A 21,035-nucleotide genomic window follows, 5' to 3' on the forward strand; every position below is an offset into this window, starting at 1 on the left:
TGAATAATTTTACATGTAATGTGTTACATGTTTTGCATGATTGATTTGATTTCTATCCGCTGCGTATTGTGCAAATGCTTTATGTTTTGATTTAATAAAAGAGCATGACAGGATATTTTGGAAAACGGTGTGAAGTGATTGTGTGACACCCTTAATTGCACCTTTACTCTGATGTATATAATTGTTGTTTTAATTAAATATTTGGGGTATTTTAGAAGGGTGTTACATTAGTGGTATCAGAGCATAGTCGGTCGAGTCGAGTCGTAATTACTCTGTTTCCCTGTACGGGATGGGTGTTGTGTAACCCTATCAGTACTTATTGTTTTAGCTTGTTGGGTTTTCAGAATAGAGATGGCTGGAAGAGGTAGAGATGATGCTGCGATTGCTGAGGCTCTGGGTATGCTAGCTGGAGTACTTGGAGGGAATCCGAATGTTGCGGGATTGGGAGCTGCTCGTCAACTGAGTGAGTTCCAGAAGAACAATCCTCCAATGTTCAAGGGAGCATACGATCCAGATGATACTCAGAAGTGGTTGAAGGAAATCGAGAGGATCTTCCGAGTGACTGAGTGTGCCGATAACCAGAAGGTCAGGTTCGGTACGCATATGCTGTCAGAGGAAGCAGATGATTGGTGGGTTGCTACCCGCACTGAGTTGGAAGCTGCTGGGGGTGTTGAGATCACTTGGGCGGTGTTCAGAGAGAGATTCCTGAGGAAGTACTTTCCAGAGGAGGTCAGAGGAAAGAAAGAGATAGAGTTCTTAGAATTGAAGCAGGGCAACCGGTCTGTTACTGAGTATGCTGTTAAGTTCACAGAGTTGTCGAAGTATTACACTCCCTATAACGAGGCTACTGGGGAATTTTCAAAATGTGTGAAGTTTGAGAACGGGTTACGTCCCGAGATCAAGCAGACTATTGGGTATCAGCGGATTAGAGTGTTTTCTGACCTGGTGGACTGTTGCAGGATTTTTGAACAAGATACCAAGGCCAGAGCGGAGAGCTATTAGCAAAGGGTTGATAGGAAAGGCAAGAATCAGAATGATCGTGGGAAACCGTATGCAGCTGGCAAAGGTTTCTAGAGACAGAGTGGGATGAAGAGGCCTAGTGGGGGAGACTCCAGTGCCCCTGCTAAGTGTTACAGATGTGGTCAGGCTGGACATCGTATCCATGAGTGTACCAGTACTGAGAAGAAGTGTTTCAAGTGTGGAAAAGGTGGTCACTTGGCTGCAGAGTGCCGGTTGAAGACTGTGACTTGTTTCAACTGTGGAGAAGTGGGTCATATCAGTCCACAGTGTCCTAAGCCGAAGAGAGAGAACCAGTCGGGAGGCAAGGTCTTTGCTTTATCGGGTTCTGAGGCTTCTGCAGATGATCGTTTGATCCGAGGTACGTGTTATATTAATGGCTTTCCTCTTGTAGCTATTATTGACACAGGTGCGACTCATTCCTTTATATCTTTGGATTGTGCTGTGAAACTTAAATTAGAGATATCTGAGATGCACGATAGTATGGTGATTGACACTCCTGCGAAAGGTTCAGTGACTACTACTTCAGTTTGTTTAAATTGTCCTTTGAGTATTTTTGGTAGAGACTTTGGAATGGACCTTGTGTGTCTTCCACTAGTGCAGATTGATGTTATCCTGGGTATGAACTGGTTGGTGTTTAACCGAGTTTATATCAACTGTTTTGATAAGACTGTGATTTTTCCTGAGATTGAGGAAGGAAAGAGTTTGTTTCTATCAGCAAGGCAGGTGAATGAGGCAGTAGCAGATGGGGCAGAGTTGTTTATGCTGTTAGCGACTTTGGAGGCTAAAGATAAACTGGTGATTGGCGATCTAGCCGTGGTGTGTGATTTTCCTGATGTGTTTCCTGAAGAAGTGAATGAATTGCCGCCAGAGCGTGAAGTTGAGTTCTCGATTGATTTGGTACCTGGTACTAGGCCGATATCGATGGCTCCGTACCGTATGTCTGCTGTTGAGTTAACTGAATTGAAGAGTCAGTTGGAAGATCTGTTGGATAAGAAATTTATTCGTCCGAGTGTGTCGCCGTGGGGTGCACCAGTGTTATTGGTTAAAAGAAAGAAGGTACTATGAGGTTGTGTGTGGACTACAGGCAACTGAATAAAGTGACGATCAAGAATCGGTATCCTTTGCCGAGGATTGATGATTTGATGGATCAGTTGGTTGGTGCGAGGGTGTTCAGCAAAATAGATTTGAGATCTGGGTATCATCAGATACGTGTGAAAACTGAGGATATTCAGAAGACTGCTTTCAGAACAAGGTATGGACATTATGAGTATTCTGTAATGCCTTTTGGTGTGACTAATGCGCCTGGAGTATTTATGGAGTATATGAATAGGATTTTCCATCCGTACCTAGACCAGTTTGTTGTGGTGTTTATTGATGATATTTTGGTGTATTCGAAATCTGAAGAAGAGCATGCTGAGCATTTGAGAATGGTTTTAAGAGTTCTACGAGAAAAGAAGTTATTTGCTAAACTGTCTAAGTGTGAATTTTGGTTAGAAGAGGTTAGTTTTCTTGGTCATGTGGTTTCAAGAGGTGGTGTTGCTGTTGATCCTTCTAAGATAGAAGCGGTATCTAAGTGGGAAGCTCCGAAGTCAGTTTCTGAGATAAGGAGTTTTCTTGGACTTGCAGGTTATTATAGGAAGTTCATTGAGGGATTTTCTAAGTTGGCGTTACCGTTGACGATGTTGACTAGAAAGGGGCAAGCGTTTGTTTGGGACTCAAAATGTGAAGAAGGTTTCCAAGAGTTAAAGAGAAGGTTAACTACTGCTCCTATTCTGATATTACCGAGTCCGTCGGAACCATTTGAGGTTTACTGTGATGCTTCATTGTTGGGTTTGGGTGGTGTTTTGATGCAGAATAAGCAGGTTGTAGCTTATGCTTCGAGACAACTGAAGGTTCATGAGAGGAACTATCCGACACACGATTTAGAGTTGGCAGCTGTGGTATTTGTTCTGAAGTTATGGAGGCATTACTTGTACGGGTCAAGATTTGAGGTTTTCAGTGACCATAAAAGTTTAAAGTATTTGTTTGATCAGAAAGAGCTGAATATGAGACAGAGGAGATGGTTAGAGTTTCTGAAGGATTATGACTTTGGTTTGAATTACCATCCGGGTAAAGCAAACGTAGTGGCTGATGCATTGAGTCGGAAATCATTGCATATGTCTATGTTAATGGTTAAGGAATTGGATTTAATTGAGCAGTTTAGAGACTTGAGTTTAGTGTGTGAGAGTACTCACAATAGTGTTAATTGGGAATGTTGAAGTTAACGAGTGGTATTCTGGATGAGATTAGAGAGGGTCAGAAATCCGATGTGCTTTTGGTTGATAAGTTGACTCTAGTGAATCAAGGTCAAGGTGGTGAATTCAGAGTTGATGAGAATGGTGTTTTGAAATTTGGTAATCGGGTGTGTATTCCGGATGTTACCGAACTTAAGAAGAGTATTCTTGAGGAAGGACATCGTAGTGGCCTGAGTATTCATCCTGGAGCTACGAAGATGTATCATGATTTGAAAAAGTTATTTTGGTGGCCGGGAATGAAAAGAGAAATTGCAAGTTTTGTTTATTCTTGTTTGACTTGTCAGAAGTCAAAGATTGAGCATCAGAAGCCGTCTGGGCTAATGCAACCGTTGGCTATTCCAGAGTGGAAGTGGGATAGTATCAGTATGGATTTTGTTTCTGGTTTACCGAGGACAATTAAGAATTTTGAAGCTATTTGGGTGATTGTTGACAGATTGACAAAATCGGCTCATTTCATTCCGATCAGAATGGATTATCCGTTAGAGAGATTAGCTGAGTTGTATATTGAGAAAATTGTAAGTTTGCATGGTATTCCGTCGAGTATTGTTTCGGACAGAGATCCTAGATTTACATCGAAATTCTGGGAAGGTTTGCAGAGGGCTTTGGGAACTAAGCTGAGATTGAGTTCTGCATATCATCCGCAGACTGATGGTCAGACTGAGAGGACGATTCAGTCACTAGAGGATCTTTTGAGGGCTTGTGTTTTGGAAAAAGGAGGTGCTTGGGATTGTTATTTACCTTTGATTGAGTTTACCTACAACAATAGTTTTCATTCGAGCATTGGTATGGCACCGTTTGAAGCTTTGTATGGTAGGAGATGTCGGACGCCTTTATGTTGGTATGAGTCCGGTGAGAGTGTTGTGGTTGGACCGGAGATTGTTCAACAAACTACGGAAAAGATTAAGATGATTCAGGAGAAGATGAGGATTGCTCAGAGTCGTCAGAAGAGTTATCATGAAAAGAGAAGGAAGTCACTTGAGTTCCAAGAGGGAGATCATGTGTTTCTTCGTGTCACTCCGATAACTGGGGTTGGTCGAGCTTTGAAGTCGAAAAAGTTGACACCTCGATTTATTGGTCCTTATCAGATTTTGGAGAGGATAGGGGAGGTAGCCTATCGTATCGCTTTACCGCCGTCACTTGCGAATTTGCATGAGGTTTTTCATGTGTCTCAGTTGAGGAGGTACATTCATGATCCGACGCATGTGGTCCAAGTAGATGATGTCCAGGTGAGAGATAACATGACTGTTGAAATATCACCTATGAGGATTGAGGATCGAGAGTTGAAGCAATTGCGGGGTAAAGAGATTGCTTTGGTGAAGGTAGCTTGGGGAGGACCAGCAGGTGGCAATGTAACTTGGGAGCTTGAGAGTCAGATGAAGGAGTCTTATCCAGAGTTATTCGCTTGAGGTATGTTTTCGAGGACGAAAACTCTTTTAGTGGGGGAGAGTTGTAACACCCCGATGAAATAAGGATAATTATTTAATTTAAATTAATATAATATTTATTAATTTAATTAATTAATTGGATTATTATTATTATTATTATTATTGGAATAAAAGTTGGAATAAAAAAAAAAAAGGTCCCATTTGGTAAAAAGGGTTATTTTTCACGTGAAAAGGAAAAGAGACAGAAAAGTGGAAAAGGGCTAAGAGCCAGAGAACAAGGGTTGAAGAGAGGAAGAGCTTGAAGCTGCAGGATTGCCGGATTAACTCAGGTAAGGGGGGTTTATCATCGTTTAATGGGTATTATGGGATAACATGTAATGGGTAGTGATAAACCATGGATTTGACTCTGATTAGAATGATGTATGCTGAAAAATTGTGAAATATTGGATGAACGAAATACAGGTTTTAATTGGAGAAATTCGTAGGAATTAGATGTAATAATGGTAGGAATTGTGAAATCGAATAGGGTATGATTCGTGTTAGATGATATGAACGATTACTGTGTAAAATTGGGTTGTAGGAGGTTGGATCTGAGGAATCTCGTGGTAGAGAAAACCATAGCAGATCTGGAAATCTGGTTTCTGGTCATACGCGTATGGCACTAGGCAATACGCGTATGAGATGGCCTGGTACGCGTATGGCACTAGGCATTACGCGTATGGATGAGGAAGATGATGTTTTGAACGTGGTTTGGTCTCTGTTGGTACGCGTATGGGGAAGTGGTACGCGTAGCATACGCGTATGAGATAGGTGGTACGCGTATGGGATTGGCTGAGAATTGGGCCATACGCGTATGGGACTAGGCAATACGCGTATGGGCAGGATTGTGATTTTTCTGTGCTGTTGTTGTGCAGTTTTTGGTTGTTCAGCTGAGTAATGTAATTTAGCTGATGTATGATAGAGTAGGGATCATTTCCCGTTGTTTTGAGCAGTATAGGTATTAGTAGAGTGTGCTAATGCTGTAATTGATTATGTGGTATGACATGATATGATTATGTGGTAAATATGTTGATGATGTACGATGGTATGCATAATGTTGTGAATGCATCTATCATGTATGAAACTATGAATGGACTGTTATGGCTTAGAGTGTGAGCATATGTCCATTATGGATGATTGTTGATGTTTGCATGACTAAGTGATTTAGCTTGCATATTGTGGCCTTTATGGTGGTAGCTAATTCCCATGGTGAGGAATTAGTGAGTTAGTATTGTGGATTGTTGTTGATGTTTGCATGCTAGGTGATTAGCGTGCATAGCATAGCCCTTGGGGTGGTAGCTAATTCCCATGGTGAGGAATTAGTGAGTGAGTCACTAGGTCTCAAATGAGTGGGACTAGTGAGCTTGGTAGCCGTACCTGGATTTGGTCGGTGAGGTTGAACTATGAGTTCACGAATAGTCGGTACCGCATGCATGGAGTCTCATTGCATAATGTATGTATGGCGTATAATATGAATGGATGTATTCCAATATTATACGTGTTGTTTTGTGATTGTGTTGAGTATGATTTTGGAGTTGATATTGCCGTTACTGATGGTGTGATCTGATTAGGGTGATTGAATGTGTTAATTTACTTAGCATTACATGATATTTTATAATGCTTATTATATCGATTGAGGAACTCACCCTTACAACTATGTTTTCAGGTAACGAGCAGTGATTGAGTAGAAGCTAGTCCTTGGAGTCTAGTGTAGTTCCTTAGTGGGTCATGCTCTGATAGATGTAACATCGGGACGGGATGTTTTACCTTGTTGAATAATTTTACATGTAATGTGTTACATGTTTTGCATGATTGATTTGATTTCTATCCGCTGCGTATTGTGCAAATGCTTTATGTTTTGATTTAATAAAAGAGCATGACAGGATATTTTGGAAAACGGTGTGAAGTGATTGTGTGACACCCTTAATTGCACCTTTACTCTGATGTATATAATTGTTGTTTTAATTAAATATTTGGGGTATTTTAGAAGGGTGTTACACATCACATGTAGCATTTAAATAAGTCATAACATGGAATGGACGAGATTCAATTTGGAAAATGAAATGGATGGTTCAGATTCAATCTATAGATTGGACGGTGACCAACGCCACCATCTTCTCCGGCCAACTTCCGGCACTGATCAAATTTGCAGAGAAAAAAAAGTTAACCAAATGCCACGATCTTGGTACCAATCGAAAGTTGGGGTGATGTACATCACCCCTGTACCAACCAAATCCACTCTAGGTTTCTACATTGAGAGAAATCAGAGATGAAATTTCTATGGTGTTCAACTGAACTTGCTAGATTTTGAAAATTTGAAGCTCAAAACAATTGCCTCTATGTAGAGGACTTCAGATCACTAAACAACAGCAAGAAACAAGTACAATATGAGCTGATTCGAAGAAAATAAAAATTGAAATGAACCTCTGATTTGCAGAGTTTGAAGGCACAATCTCTTGGTGTTAATGCTTGCAGTTTGTTCTATGGAATGAGGTAGCAAGGTTTAGGAACTTTTAGATCTGAAAATCAACTGAGGAAATTAAAATTCAGATCTGAAAATTGAGAATGAAAATGGTGAGTTCCTTTTGAGTGAAGTTGAGGGATCAGTTGTGCAGCATTTGGGGCGCCTTTAGGTTGCTGAAATGAGAGGCCTGAGCAATGTATTTATAGCCAAAGCAATGCTGAAATGCATGATCAAAACTTTGCATGAATGGAAAGGGCCTCCATGCATGGGCCTGTACAGGCGCATGGAGGGCCCAATTCCACTTGGATTTGGCAGCTGAACAATAACAGATGCAAATTGGACGTGCAACTGGTACAGGCTTAGCTCATGCAATGCAAATTAATTGATTTTCCAAAATTGTACCAATATGTTCATGCCTTCGAAAATGCCATGTCCATACTTGAAACACAACCTTATGAGTAATGGTTGGAAAGCTTTTTGCATGAGGATCATTTGTTATTTTGATCAAAACTCCATTTGAAACTTGGAAATTGATGAAAAGTGGTCATGAAGTGTAGGGTGCAAAACATGTACATGTGAGATTTTCAAAAATGGCCAAAGTTCAAGCCCTTTTGTTTCAATGATAAAAGCTCCAAATGACAAAATCTTCAACATCAAAGTTGTAGATCTTTTCAAGAAAATCAATTTGGACTTAAATTTTACATCATTTGGATTTTTTTATGAAGAAGTTATGGGCATTTGAAGTTGGACATTTTCACATTTTAATGCCTTTGGTCCAAAGTGACCTATAATGTTTTGCATTATCACATGTATTTATTTTAGGATTTTGAAATTTTTCTCAACATAAAATTTGAAGTAGACATCTTAAGATTTCCAATGCATTTGATCCCACCTCAAAATCATAAAAAAAAGAATGAGTTATGTTCTTGGGAAGTTGACCCAAAATTAGGGTTTTAGTCAAAATGACCTATAATGTCTTGGAATGGATGATGACCTTCCATGCTTCAAATCAATTTTTGATGAAAATGAAAGTTGTTCATATGGTTCTTAAGAATAGTCTCTCTCTTGGGGTAATCTCCATTTGACAAACAAATAAAAAGTTAGGTCTCAGTGTATTTCAAAACAGTTAGATGAATTGACTGATCAACTTCTTAAGTCCAAACCTCATATCTTGATGAATTGATGATTGAGGACACTCAAATAAGTTCAAATATGCATGGAATGATGAATTAAAGGACTTCCTTTGATTGCATTTAATCAAAGGTTGAGGTTGCTTCATGAGCAAGGCATAGTTGATGAACAGATGGATTAGGGTTTCCTTGGGAAACAAGCCTCAAATCCCTTGATTTGCTTTGATCAAAATGATGAGTTGAGATACTTGGGAGGCATATTTGATGGATGAGAGCTTTGGGAACCATTTCCATGCTTGTTTTCATCTTCAATTGGCTCTATCAATGCACATAGAATCTCCTAAAAGCTTTGGACCTTGTGACTGCTCAAGCTACAAACAAGAGATGTTAGTGACATATTTTTGTGCTTTTGGTTAGTAAATAAAATGAGAAAAGCAATAATATACAATTCAAGCATGCTTGTGTTGGTGTAAGCCCTAGAGGCCAATACTTTTGGTACTTGTATCAAATTATTTATTAATTAATAAAAGGCTTTTTCTTTATTATGTTTGATTAATAAAGTCCCTAGAATAGCTAGTCCGTTTAATGTATCAAGTATGACTTAATCATGAGATCACATTAAACATAAGGACAATATTCTTAAAGTATCCATATTCGAGCTTTATTGTGAAGTGGGATAACATTAAAGCATTAAGACTATTATGTTTGTAGACTGATGATCACATCTCATGGATCATGGATAAAGAGTTATCAAGTCTTAAACATAGGTATGAATATTAAGAGTAATATTTATCCCGGATTGACCCGCTATGAGAATACTATATAGAAAGTTATGCAAAGTGTCATAAGTTATTCTCATGGTGATAATGGTGTATACCACTCTTCGACCTGAAACCACTATGGATCCTAGATGTAGAGTCGAGTGCTTTATTGCTGATCCAACATTGTCCGTAACTGGATAACCATAAAGACAGTTGATGGGTACTCCACGAAGCATGCTGAGGAACATGAGTGACCTAGATGGAATTTGCCCATCCTGCGTAACAGGATAAATGTCTATGGGCCCAATATTGAACTGGACAAGGATGACACGGTCTATACCTTGTGTTCAATATAGACATAAGGGCAAAGGGGTAATTATACACATAATTATTATCACAGAAGGACTTGTCAGATCACATGACATTTTCGTGGCTTGGGTAGCAGTGATGTGTTGCTAGATACCGCTCACTGTTTATTATGTTAAATATGTGATTTAATATAATTTCCAACGCCGCGAAAACCTATAGGGTCACACACAAAGGACGGATTGATGAGAGATAGAGTAACTAAGGAACATCGTAAGGTACAGTGTACTTAAGTAGAATACGAAATATGGTAAGATACAAAATACTTAAGTGATTTTGGCATATTATGAGATATGGGCCAAAATACACTTAAGTGGGCTTTTTAGCTTGAAGCCCACACATGTGGTTCTATAAATAGAACCCTTGGATAGAAGAATTGTCACTCAAGTGAAGACTTGGAATTTCGTTTCCCTCTCTCTCACTCACTCAAAACCTTCATTCGTACCAGCTAGCACTGAGATTGAAGGAACCCGTTCGTGTGGACTGAGTAGAGACGTTGTCATCGTTCAATGTTCGTGATCGTCACAAGAGGTAACGATTCTATCACTTATCATGCCCATTCGTAAGGATCACTAAATGGAGATTTTTTTAAATTCCGCTGTGCCTTGGATGGCAATTCTCCTTCAGATTGGTGATCTCAAACCAAATCTCAAAAGTTCCCACCCAAAGGTAAGGAGCCAAGATGCTATGACCCTTGAGGCAAATGTAATGTGCAATGATATGATGCCATGAGGGATCTTAGGGTCAAAATTAGGGTCTTACAGATGCCCCTATTTAAGGTCATTCTAGCCGGAGAAGTGAAGGTTAAAATCTTCGTCTCGACGAGGTAGAATGGGCTTAAATAATAACAAAGAGACGAATTTTGGTCCCTAAGAGACCTCATGATGCAAATGTATGCATGCAAAAAGGGTAATACTTTGTGGAGATATGTGTCCACAAAGAGAAAAGAAATCAGGAGAAACTGACCATCCATATGAGTAGTACACTCAATGGGGCAGAGACTCTAGGGACTCTTATGGGGATAAAAGAGGGAGTAAGGTGCGTGAGCAGGTCACGACTTAAGACTTACTGAGAGACACGAGAGGGATTCCATGAAAATAAATCAATGGAAAGACTCGAGCTGACTCAGAGATGCATGTAGTGGGGAATATGCCAATACAGCCAAAACTATCCCTAAAGGATATTTCAGATGAACATCCGGACTCAGATGGGGAAAATCCACTAAGGGACTTCACTGGGAAACGTCCAACGAGGAATCATCTGAGGAAACAACAAGATGAGGTATTATCGGTTACTGGGTAATAAGCTCAAGGAGACATGTGATCAAAACACCGGTATGAGGGTGAGAGAACAACAAGCTCGGGGAGAATGAATATATAAGACCGGTATGAGGGTGATAGATATCGAACATCCAAAAACATCTGAGGAAAACCTAAAAAGGTATATTTTGACTCAGGAAATCTGACTCCACATGGGGACAAAAAAGTCATAATAGGGAGCAGAAGGAAGGAACACCAAGGATACCGGTTACTGGGCATATAATAGGTGACCAACCAGGGCGTGAATTGGGGAATATTTCCAAAACACTCATCATCCAAAAGGAGGTCTAAAAAGTAAATTCAATTTACAGGATGGACATTCGACTCCGCAAAAGGGGATACGAATCTTGCTCGACTAGGGAAGAACAAAAGACTTCGACCAGAGAGCGCATGAGATATATTATCTAATACCGTCAAAACATAGATAACATACATGCATGGAAGATTATCCACAACCGATTACTTGGGTTAATAAAGGACAAATCGACCGAAAGGAAAGGACATCGGGATACCGAATACTAGGTATAAAATGATGACCAATCAGAGGGAGAAACAATCATTACCAACAAAGGGGTAAATGAAAGATGACTTGCTGGGGATACATTGACAAAGGCAATGATCCGGGAGATATATCACCAGCTACTGGGAGATATACTCAAAAGGTGAAGGAATATCAATACCGAATATTGAATAAAGATAACCAACAAAGAGGGGATTACATCTACCGGATACTAGGTAGAAAACCACAGAAGAGTAACCGTCATCGGTTAGGATGAACAAAATAAGGTTAACTCTACAAGGGGATAAAAATGGGGTTTACAACTACCGGTATGAGGGTAGAAAACCACAGAAATAGGACTTACAACTACCGGTTACTGGGTAGAAGGCCACAGACTCCGCCGGAGAAAAGATGGACAATTACTGACTACTGAGCAATCATTCATCTAGACTACGTGGAAGTGCAAAAGGGAAAACAACAAGAGCAGTCAGTTTAGGATCAAGCTAGAGAGACACAGTGAAACAAGACTCAACCCGATGAGGATATAACTCAGGGGAGAACCTCCATCCCAATACATATGTTTGGGAGGAAACTAAAATAACACTTATCCATGAGGGCATAACTCAGTGGGGAATATGGAAGAAAGGATAGACACTTTCTGCTTATGAGGCTGACTCTAAAATAAGAGATCAGACACAACTATCTGCTTGGGGAAATATATACCACCAAATAGCAGGAGACAACAATCAAAGATATATATGGCAAAAATGCAACATGAATATCTAGATGTCAAAATTATGCATGTATATGCGTGGTTTATGTATGATGAATGCTGACAAAACAGACATATCTAACACAAACAGGTCCAAGAATCAATGGACAAACATCCGGTACTACAATCTCAAGAGAGAAAGCCATGCCCACTAGAGAACATCCAATCTGATGGGGGCGACCGATACCAGGAAACAAATATCTCGCAGGGAAAGGAGAATCAGTCACTCCAGCTGGGGACAGGATCAACACACGGATAAAATCCACCATAGAATCAACTCTCACTACGCCAAAAACTGGAATAGACAGCGCACCTTAGAGGGCGCTTTCTTAAAAAAGCGCACTCTAAAGTGAAGAGAAAAAATAAGGAGCGAACAACTGGAATAGACAACGCACTTTAGAGGGCGCTTTTGTAACAAAGCACCCTCTAAAGTGAAGCGAAAAAATAATGAGGAAATGGAGGGACACCAATAGAGGGCGCGTTTAAGAAAGCGCCCTCTAAGGGTACCCTTAGAGGGCGCTTTTAAAAAAGCGCTCTCTAAGTCCATGTACATTTCCAGTTTATAAGGCGCTTTTGGAAAGCCTTAGAGAGCGCTTTTAGAAGCGCCCTCTTAGGCCCCCTTTAGAGGGCGCTTTTTTTACACAAGCGCCCTCTAAGGTCCCCTTTAGTAAACATTAAAATTATAACATATACTGCATGTCTCTTTATTTTCCCTCTCTATATGCTATTTTGTTTACGTAACTGGGTTTTCTCTCTACTGCGATTACTCTCTACTGCGATTACTCTCGTCCTCCGTTCGTTCTCCCTCCCTCACCGTCGTCGTCACCGTCGCCTTTTTCTGCTGTTGCGTTCACGTTCACTGAGTTATCTGCGTCCACCGTCGCTGTTCACTTTCTTCTCCATCGTTACCGTCACCTTGAAGGTATTTCTCTCAATAGTTTGTATTTTCAGGTGTTTGATTAGGGCATTTTCTAAATTGAGTTTTACATTTTGTGCATTATGTTGATTAATGTTGTTTAGGGCAAACGAGCACTATATGGTGTTCATGAGCACCTTGTTGTAAGGTTTTTTATTTCTGATTGAAAACTGATGTCATTTGGAGTGTGTTTGAGCTTGTGCTTAGAAGTTTGATGATTATGGATGCAAGTTTGTTCATGTTCCAAACACCATAAGTTTGCATTGGTCTTTTGTATGCAGTAGGTGTGTGTGAGTTTGTATTCAATAATGATGAAAAAAAGAGAGAGTTTAGATTGTTGTAACATGAGAGAAATGGAAGGTATATGAATGTGTTTTTTGTGTAGCCTCACGAATATGGTCATTGTCTTACCTGGGTCTTATTGAATCATTTCTATATTACAGATAAAATGGCTAGTAACCAAGACGATACCCATGACGCGAGTGGATCACGTAACAATGTTGAAAAAGAAATCAAACGAGGATTGACTGTTATGAAGTCAATCATTCGTGCAAGAGACAAGGGTGAAAAATTCGAAGTACATTGGAGTGCTGAAGACCAACTAATTGAGCCTAACGGTTCAATGTTGGCAAGTTACATTGGTTTCCTTGTTCGACAACATATTCCGATTACATGTGATAATTGGAGAAGTCCGGAATTGAAGGTTGGCAAAGAAAAAATATGGTCCGAGATACAGGTACTTACCATATATTGTTATATGTTTTTTTGTTGACTATTTGTTGACCATATATTGTTATAATATTACTTATAATAACACACTCCATGTGTATGTTTTTTAGAGATCCTTTCACATCGATGAAAGCCGACAAAAATATTGTATTCAATTGGCCGGAAAAAGACTCCGAGGATTTCGATCCTTTTTGTCCAACAAATTTCTCAAGGATGAGGAAGGAAAATTTGTTGAAGCAGAACGACCAATGAAGTATGCGGAGATTATTTCAGTCGAAGAATGGGATAACTTTGTCGCCAAACGAAGAAACGAAAAATTCCATGTAATGTCTATTAATTATGGTATTATACAATTGTTAAGTTACTTGGTTCTGATATGCCTTAAACTTTTTTATCCAGGAAGTAAGCGACAAAAATCGGAAAAGGGCATCAAAACCTGCGTATCCGTACAAAAAAGGGCGTATGGGATATGCACGGTTACAACAAAGAATTGTGAGTATATTCAAATGCTATGAGCTTATACATTGTCACAATATGTTATAATTGATGGTCTTATAATCTGATTCAATGTGAAGCTAGCCGAGGAGAAAAGTGACGCAACATCTCTTCCGGAGCACGTATTGTGGAAGGCTGCTCGGGTTGGGAAGGATGGGGTTGTCGTTGACGCGGTTCAAAATGTTTATGACGAATATGTAAGTATATGTAACATTATTTCTTTAATTATATCGATAATTTTGTTAGACATATAATTCATTTTTAATCTTCTCTAATAATATTTCAGAAGACTTTATCCCAAACCTTACCTTCAACCGAGGTCCTGGATTGCAGGAGCGTACTTAGTCGAGTACTTAATGTTCCTGAGTATTCCGGTCGTGTGAGGGGTAAGGGTTTTGGTGTGACTCCGTCGTCATTTTATAAAAAACCAAAAACAAAAAATCCTACCAACAAAGAGGTGATGGAGACCTTGGCGGAGTTAAGGGCACAAGTACTCGAACTGCAAAAGGAGAATGCAAGGTATAGAGAGGAAAGGTGCGGTTCCGAGGCAAAAGATACTAGTGACCGAGCTAGTATCAATTGTTAACCGAAATTTCCCGAGGTAATTATATATGTTATTATGAAATTAAAATAGCACTTTTTTACTTGACACATATACACGTTAACAATAACATTTGTTATTGGTTTAGGGCATTACACCTTGTCAGCTGTATCTATCGTCACCAACTTATCGCATAGTTGGCAAGGGAAAAGTGCACAACACTTCGGGTGAATTACTTCACCATAATCCCCTCTCGGTGGGATATATGAAAGTTTCGGTTGACCTTGTATTAGATACGGACGCGCTTCTACCATTACCTGACGTTGTTTCAGAGACAACGTTGATGCGAGATGCAGTCGGATCCTTTGTTGGATGGCCGTCAGATCTAATTTTCCCAGATGCCGAGGTATATATGTTCTAAATGATTATGAATATTTAGTATTCACATTTCAATTCAGATAAAATTATGATATTTAATCAATCCTTATTACATGGTAATGTTAGACTCCTACAAGACCCACACATAAAGCTGGTAAAGGGATTTCAAGACGCATCGAGTTGGTTGCATCTCAAAAAGAGGTACAAATATATATACCCATTGAATTATATACACAACGATTCTGTTGCATCACAAAAAGTCATGATTTAATTTATATGAATTTTTAGGTTCCCGGTCGAAAGTTGAAAAAAGCTGGTAACGATATTCCAACGACGTCCGGGACAAAATCTCAAATTATGATGCGTCTTGAGAAAATGGTGGAAGAGTCAGATATTATGCACGGCGCCATCCGTAGTGTAGATATTGATGAAGGTGTTTTCGGAATTGCTCATTTCGAAATAATTGCAAAGGAGGACATACAACAACTTTTTGAACACGAAGAATTGGGCATCGCTGTCATTCATACATACATATGGTACTCCGATCAATCTATTATTTACTTAGTTGAACAATTTATTTACACATTTCAATGAGTAGTCTAATGTTTATTATGTTTCTATTTAAGGTATATGTATGACACATTGATGCGGGGAACTGAATTGTGTAACCGATTCAATTTTATTGCTGCTTCCCGTATCAACACAACGTTTATAACGAAAAATCCAACATCCGTAAAGAATGAACTAGTCGATAGATTCATGGCGGCCGGCGATAATACTACACCCAGTTTGTATTTTTTACCGTTTAATTCTGGCAACGGGTTAGATTTTCTTTCTAATAATTTCATTCTAATCTATGTATATCTTTTACGTAGAAAATTTTCATGCATCTAAATTTTTGTTTTATTTTACAGTGGTCACTGGGTGTTGGTTGCTATGGATCTTTCGAGACTAATGGTGTATTATCTCGATTCGTTATCGGGTGATTGGAGTAAATATCCGAGTATGAAGAAGACGGTTGACGCGTAAGTGAAATTCCCCTAAATATTCGTGTGTATTTGTATATTTAATTATGTCTGTCAGATTGATCTCAATATACATTTTTATTTTGTTAGGGCAATACTAAAATTTAGATCGAAAAAGAATTATCGTAATAGGAAGGACATTACCTGGGTCAGAGTTCAGGTATATATTAAGTTTCTTATTTTTGCTTATAATAGTGTTTGTTTTTTGCTTATAATAGTGTTTGTAAGAAATTAACTATATATATATATATATTGTTTGTTTTTCTGTGTAGTGTCCTCAGCAAAACAATTCGGTCGATTGCGGATTTTTTGTATTGAGATTTATGAGAGATATCATTGCGTTGAATCGTATAGACATCCCAAAAATGGTATGGAATAATAACTTAGGGTTTATTTTAATATTATCGGATATTTCATCTAATTTGTTACTAAATCATGAATATGTTTTATTCTCTTAATTGTAGTACTTTGACGAATACAAATCTTACTCAAGAGCTCATTTGGATGAAATGAAGGATGAATTGTGTCAATTCATTATTGATCAAAGAATCATATAGGTTGTAGTTGTTGTACATATATGTATGGAATGTTGTTGTACATGCATGAATATCAATATATTAATGTTGTATATATGGAGGATTAATGTTGTATATAAATGGATTCATGTTGTATATATCAATGGATTAATGGTGTATAACATTGGATTAAAGGATGAAATCAATATGAATTTTACACTTTTGCAGCATGCGAACAGGTTCCCAATTAAATACCCACTGTTTTTCAAACAAATTTTTTTAAAATAACTAACACTTTAGAGGGCGCTTTCTGTAGGAAGCGCCCTCTAAACACTTTACATTGACAACTTTAGAGGGCGCTTTGTCCAGAAAGCGCCCTCTAAGGTGGCCCTTTATGGACCACTCCAGAGGGCGCTTTTTTCTGAAAGCGCACTATAATGTGGTCCTTAAAGGGCCACTTTAGAGAGTGCTTTCTCCAGGAAAACAAAGCGCTGTCTTTACCTATGCCAGCGCCACTTTAGAGGGCACTTAAAAGCGCTGTTATAGGCCAAAATAAGCGCCCTCTTTTCCCTTATTTGGCGTAGTGTCTACTGGGGAAATTATCGAAGGGGGAAATGAAACTCTATGGGGAACAACCACCAATCAGAAGGTTCAAAACCAACACATTTTCTTGTACTGCTGAATAAATCATGTTTACCAAGGAGAAGAGAACACTACTCCGCTGGGGAAGGAAAGATAAACATCTTCAACAACCACTCTACTCGGGAGGAAAACACAAACGGGCTCTGATTAGACAAATCCACTAGGGAAACACTATTGACGACTGAACCGGGGACTACCTGCAGGCAAACTACTGGGGATACCCTTTTGGTGACCATACTGGGGAGTAAAAGTGGGATCAACCCTACTAAGAATGGTCGAGGAGCAAATTCTGCTGGAGATCAAAGTAGACAAGTCCATAGGGGAAAAGCTACTTGATGATAACTCCACTTATGCTGGGGATTTCCTGCTCATTCTGGCGGGGAAATTTCTAACTCGAAGTGAGGGAAAACCAACTCTTTCAGAAAGATTAGCATATTCAATTTATCAATCTATAAGGGATTTTAGGTCAATTCACACAAGGGACGACAACCATATAATTGATAACACAAATGCTAAATTCAGACTTAATGGGGAATTAGAAGATTGAGACCACATCCAAAGCTCCAAACTCTCTGAGGGATTGGTGGGATGTACAATTTCTTCTGTGCTCGCGGAGGAGACAACCCTGGAAGATAATGAAGAGGATACAAGTATGCTGGGAATATGAACAAATGTCTTACCCTTTTGGAGATCATACTATCCTTGGGAGAGCACTGAAGACGTCCCAAGTATCCTTTTTGTCATTGTGAATGTTCACTTTGTTTAAAAACAATTTATGAAAATTTTAATTATTTAAAACAATGATATTCATTAATTAAAACATGCAAAATATTTGTTTGAATAGAAACAAATAAGAGTGCAAAGAATTGGACAAAGGCTCAAATTTATTTGATGGAATGATAGTCTGCAAATGGCAAGACTCCATGGATCTTTACAAATTTGAAATTGGTGATATATATTGGAAAAGGGCTACATTGAACATAATGACCATTTCTCCACCAACTCTGAATCCGATGTATTTGAAGCTTCAGTTGACGATGACTGAGCGAGAATCTTTGACAGATGACGGCTTGTAGAACAAAGTCTTGTCAGGATGCAGTTACTTGCCAAATCCCTAAATTTTGCCTAGATTGCCCCAAGGTGAGGTACTCAATCTAGCGGGATACATATTCATTTTTTATGTCTCTAACTTTTGCCTGGATCGCCCTTTCGGGTTTTCAATCCACCTAGACGCTCATTTTTGCCTAAGCCGCCCTTTCGGGTTTTCAACTTAGCGAGCTATTCTGTTTTTATTTTAGGCGAAGTATTTCTTGACTGCATATGAATTCACAGGACAAGTGAAATCCTCCTCATCCATAGTTGTAGGTGTCAAAGCACCGCCTGAAAAGGCTCTCTTAACAACATATGGACCTTCATAGTTTGGAGTCCACTTGCCCCTGGAATCGGGCGCGAAAGACAAAACTTTCTTGAGCACGAGGTCACCTTCTCGGAACACACGAGGCTTGACCTTCTTATCAAAGGATTTCTTCATCCTTTGCTGATATAACTGACCATGGCACATGGCAGTCAATCTCTTCTCTTCTATCAAATTCAGTTGGTCATAATGACTCTGAACCCATTCAGCATCAGTCAACTTGGCTTCCATCAAGACTCTCATCGATGGGATCTCCACCTCTACTGGGAGAATAACCTCCATGTCGTAAACAAGAGAGAAATGGGTTGCCCCTGTTGAAGTGCGGACAGATGTACGGTATCCATGCAGAGCAAATGGCAGCATCTCATGCCAATCTTTGTATGTAACAACCATCTTCTGGACAATCTTCTTGATATTCTTATTAGCAGCTTCAACAGCCCCATTCATCTTGGGTCTATAAGGAGAAGAATTATGATGTGCAATCTTGAACTCACTACAAAGCTCTTTCATCATCTTGTTGTTCAAGTTAGATCCATTATCAGTAATGATCTTCTCTGGCACACCATAACGGCATATGAGTTGATTCTTGATAAACTTCACAACCACCTGCCTGGTCACGTTTGCGTATGACGCCGCTTCAACCCACTTGGTGAAGTAGTCAATTGCTACGAGAATAAATATGTGACCGTTGGACGCTTTCGGCTCTATCATGCCAATCATGTCAATTCCCCACATAGAGAAAGGCCATGGTGATGAAATCACATTCAGAAGTGTCAGGGGAATATGAATCTTATCCGCATAAATCTGGCACTTGTGGCATTTCTTCACATATTTGCAGCAATCAGACTCCATTGTCAGCCAATAGTAGCCTGCTCTCAACATCTTTCTAGCCATGGCATGTCCATTGGAATGAGTACCAAATGAACCCTCATGGACCTTAGTCATTAACAGGTCTGCTTCGTGTCTATCCATGCATATGAGCAAAACCATGTCAAAATTCCTCTTATAAAGCACATCGCCATTGAGGTAGAAACTGCCTGATAATCTCCTCAAAGTTTTCCTATCTTTCACAGATGCCCCAGGCGGGTAAATCTGGCTCTACAGAAAACATTTGATATCATAATACCATGGCTTATCATCTTTTACTTCTTCAACTGCAAATACATGAGCTGGTCTATCCAAGCGCATCACAGTGATATTGGGAACTTCATTCCAGAGTCTCACCACGATCATCGAAGCAAGTGTAGCAAGAGCATCTGCCATCCGATTCTCATCTCAAGGAATATGATGGAAGTCAACCTCAATAAAGAAATTTGAAATCCTCCTCGCATAATCTCTATATGGGATGAGGCCAGGCTGATTCATCTCCCATTCACCCTTGATCTGATTAACAACAAGGGCCGAATCACCATAAACATCAAGATGCTTGATCCGAAGATCAATACACTCTTCCAATCCCATGATACAGGCCTCATATTCTGCCATATTATTCGTGCATTTGAAGGTTAGCCTTGCTATAAAAGGAAAATGTGTGCCCTGAGGAGTAATAATCACTGCCCCAATACCATTTCCATACTGATTTACAGCGCCATCAAACACCATGCTCCATCGGGAACCAGGCTCTGGCCCTTCATCGAGCGTAGGCTCATCGCAATCTTTCATCTTCAAATACAGAATCTCCTCATCAGGGAAGTCGTACTTAATAGACTGATAATCTTCAATTGGTTGATGTGCCAAGTGGTCAGCCAAGATACTACCTTTTATAGCTTTCTGAGCTCGATACTCAATATCATACTCAGATAACAGCATCTGCCAACAGGCAATCCTCCCAGTTAAAGCAGGCTTCTCGAAGCTATACTTGATTGGATCCATTTTGGATATCAACCAAGTGGTATGATTCAACATATACTGGCGTAAGCGCTTAACAGCCCAAGCCAAAGCACAACATGTTTTCTCAAGCATCGAGTATCGAGACTCACAATCAGTGAACTTCTTACTCAGGTAGTAGATAGCATACTCTTTCTTCCCTGATTCGTCTTGCTGACCAAGGACACAACCCATTGAGTCTTCAAGAACTATCAGATACATAATCAATGGTCTCCCTTCCACAGGCGGAGACAAAATCGGAGGCTCAGACAGATACTCTTTAATACTGTCGAAGGCTTTTTGGCAATCCTCGGTCCAATCATGACACTGATCTTTCCGGAGGAGCTTGAATATCGGTGCACATGTGGCAGTCATGTGGGATATAAATCTAGAAATATAATTCAAGCGGCCAAGAAAACCTCGGACTTTCTTCTCAGTTTTGGGAGCGGGCATCTCCTATATTGC

The sequence above is a fragment of the Lathyrus oleraceus genome, chromosome 6, assembly GCF_024323335.1.
Source record: "Lathyrus oleraceus cultivar Zhongwan6 chromosome 6, CAAS_Psat_ZW6_1.0, whole genome shotgun sequence".
Taxonomy (NCBI): domain Eukaryota; kingdom Viridiplantae; phylum Streptophyta; class Magnoliopsida; order Fabales; family Fabaceae; genus Lathyrus; species Lathyrus oleraceus.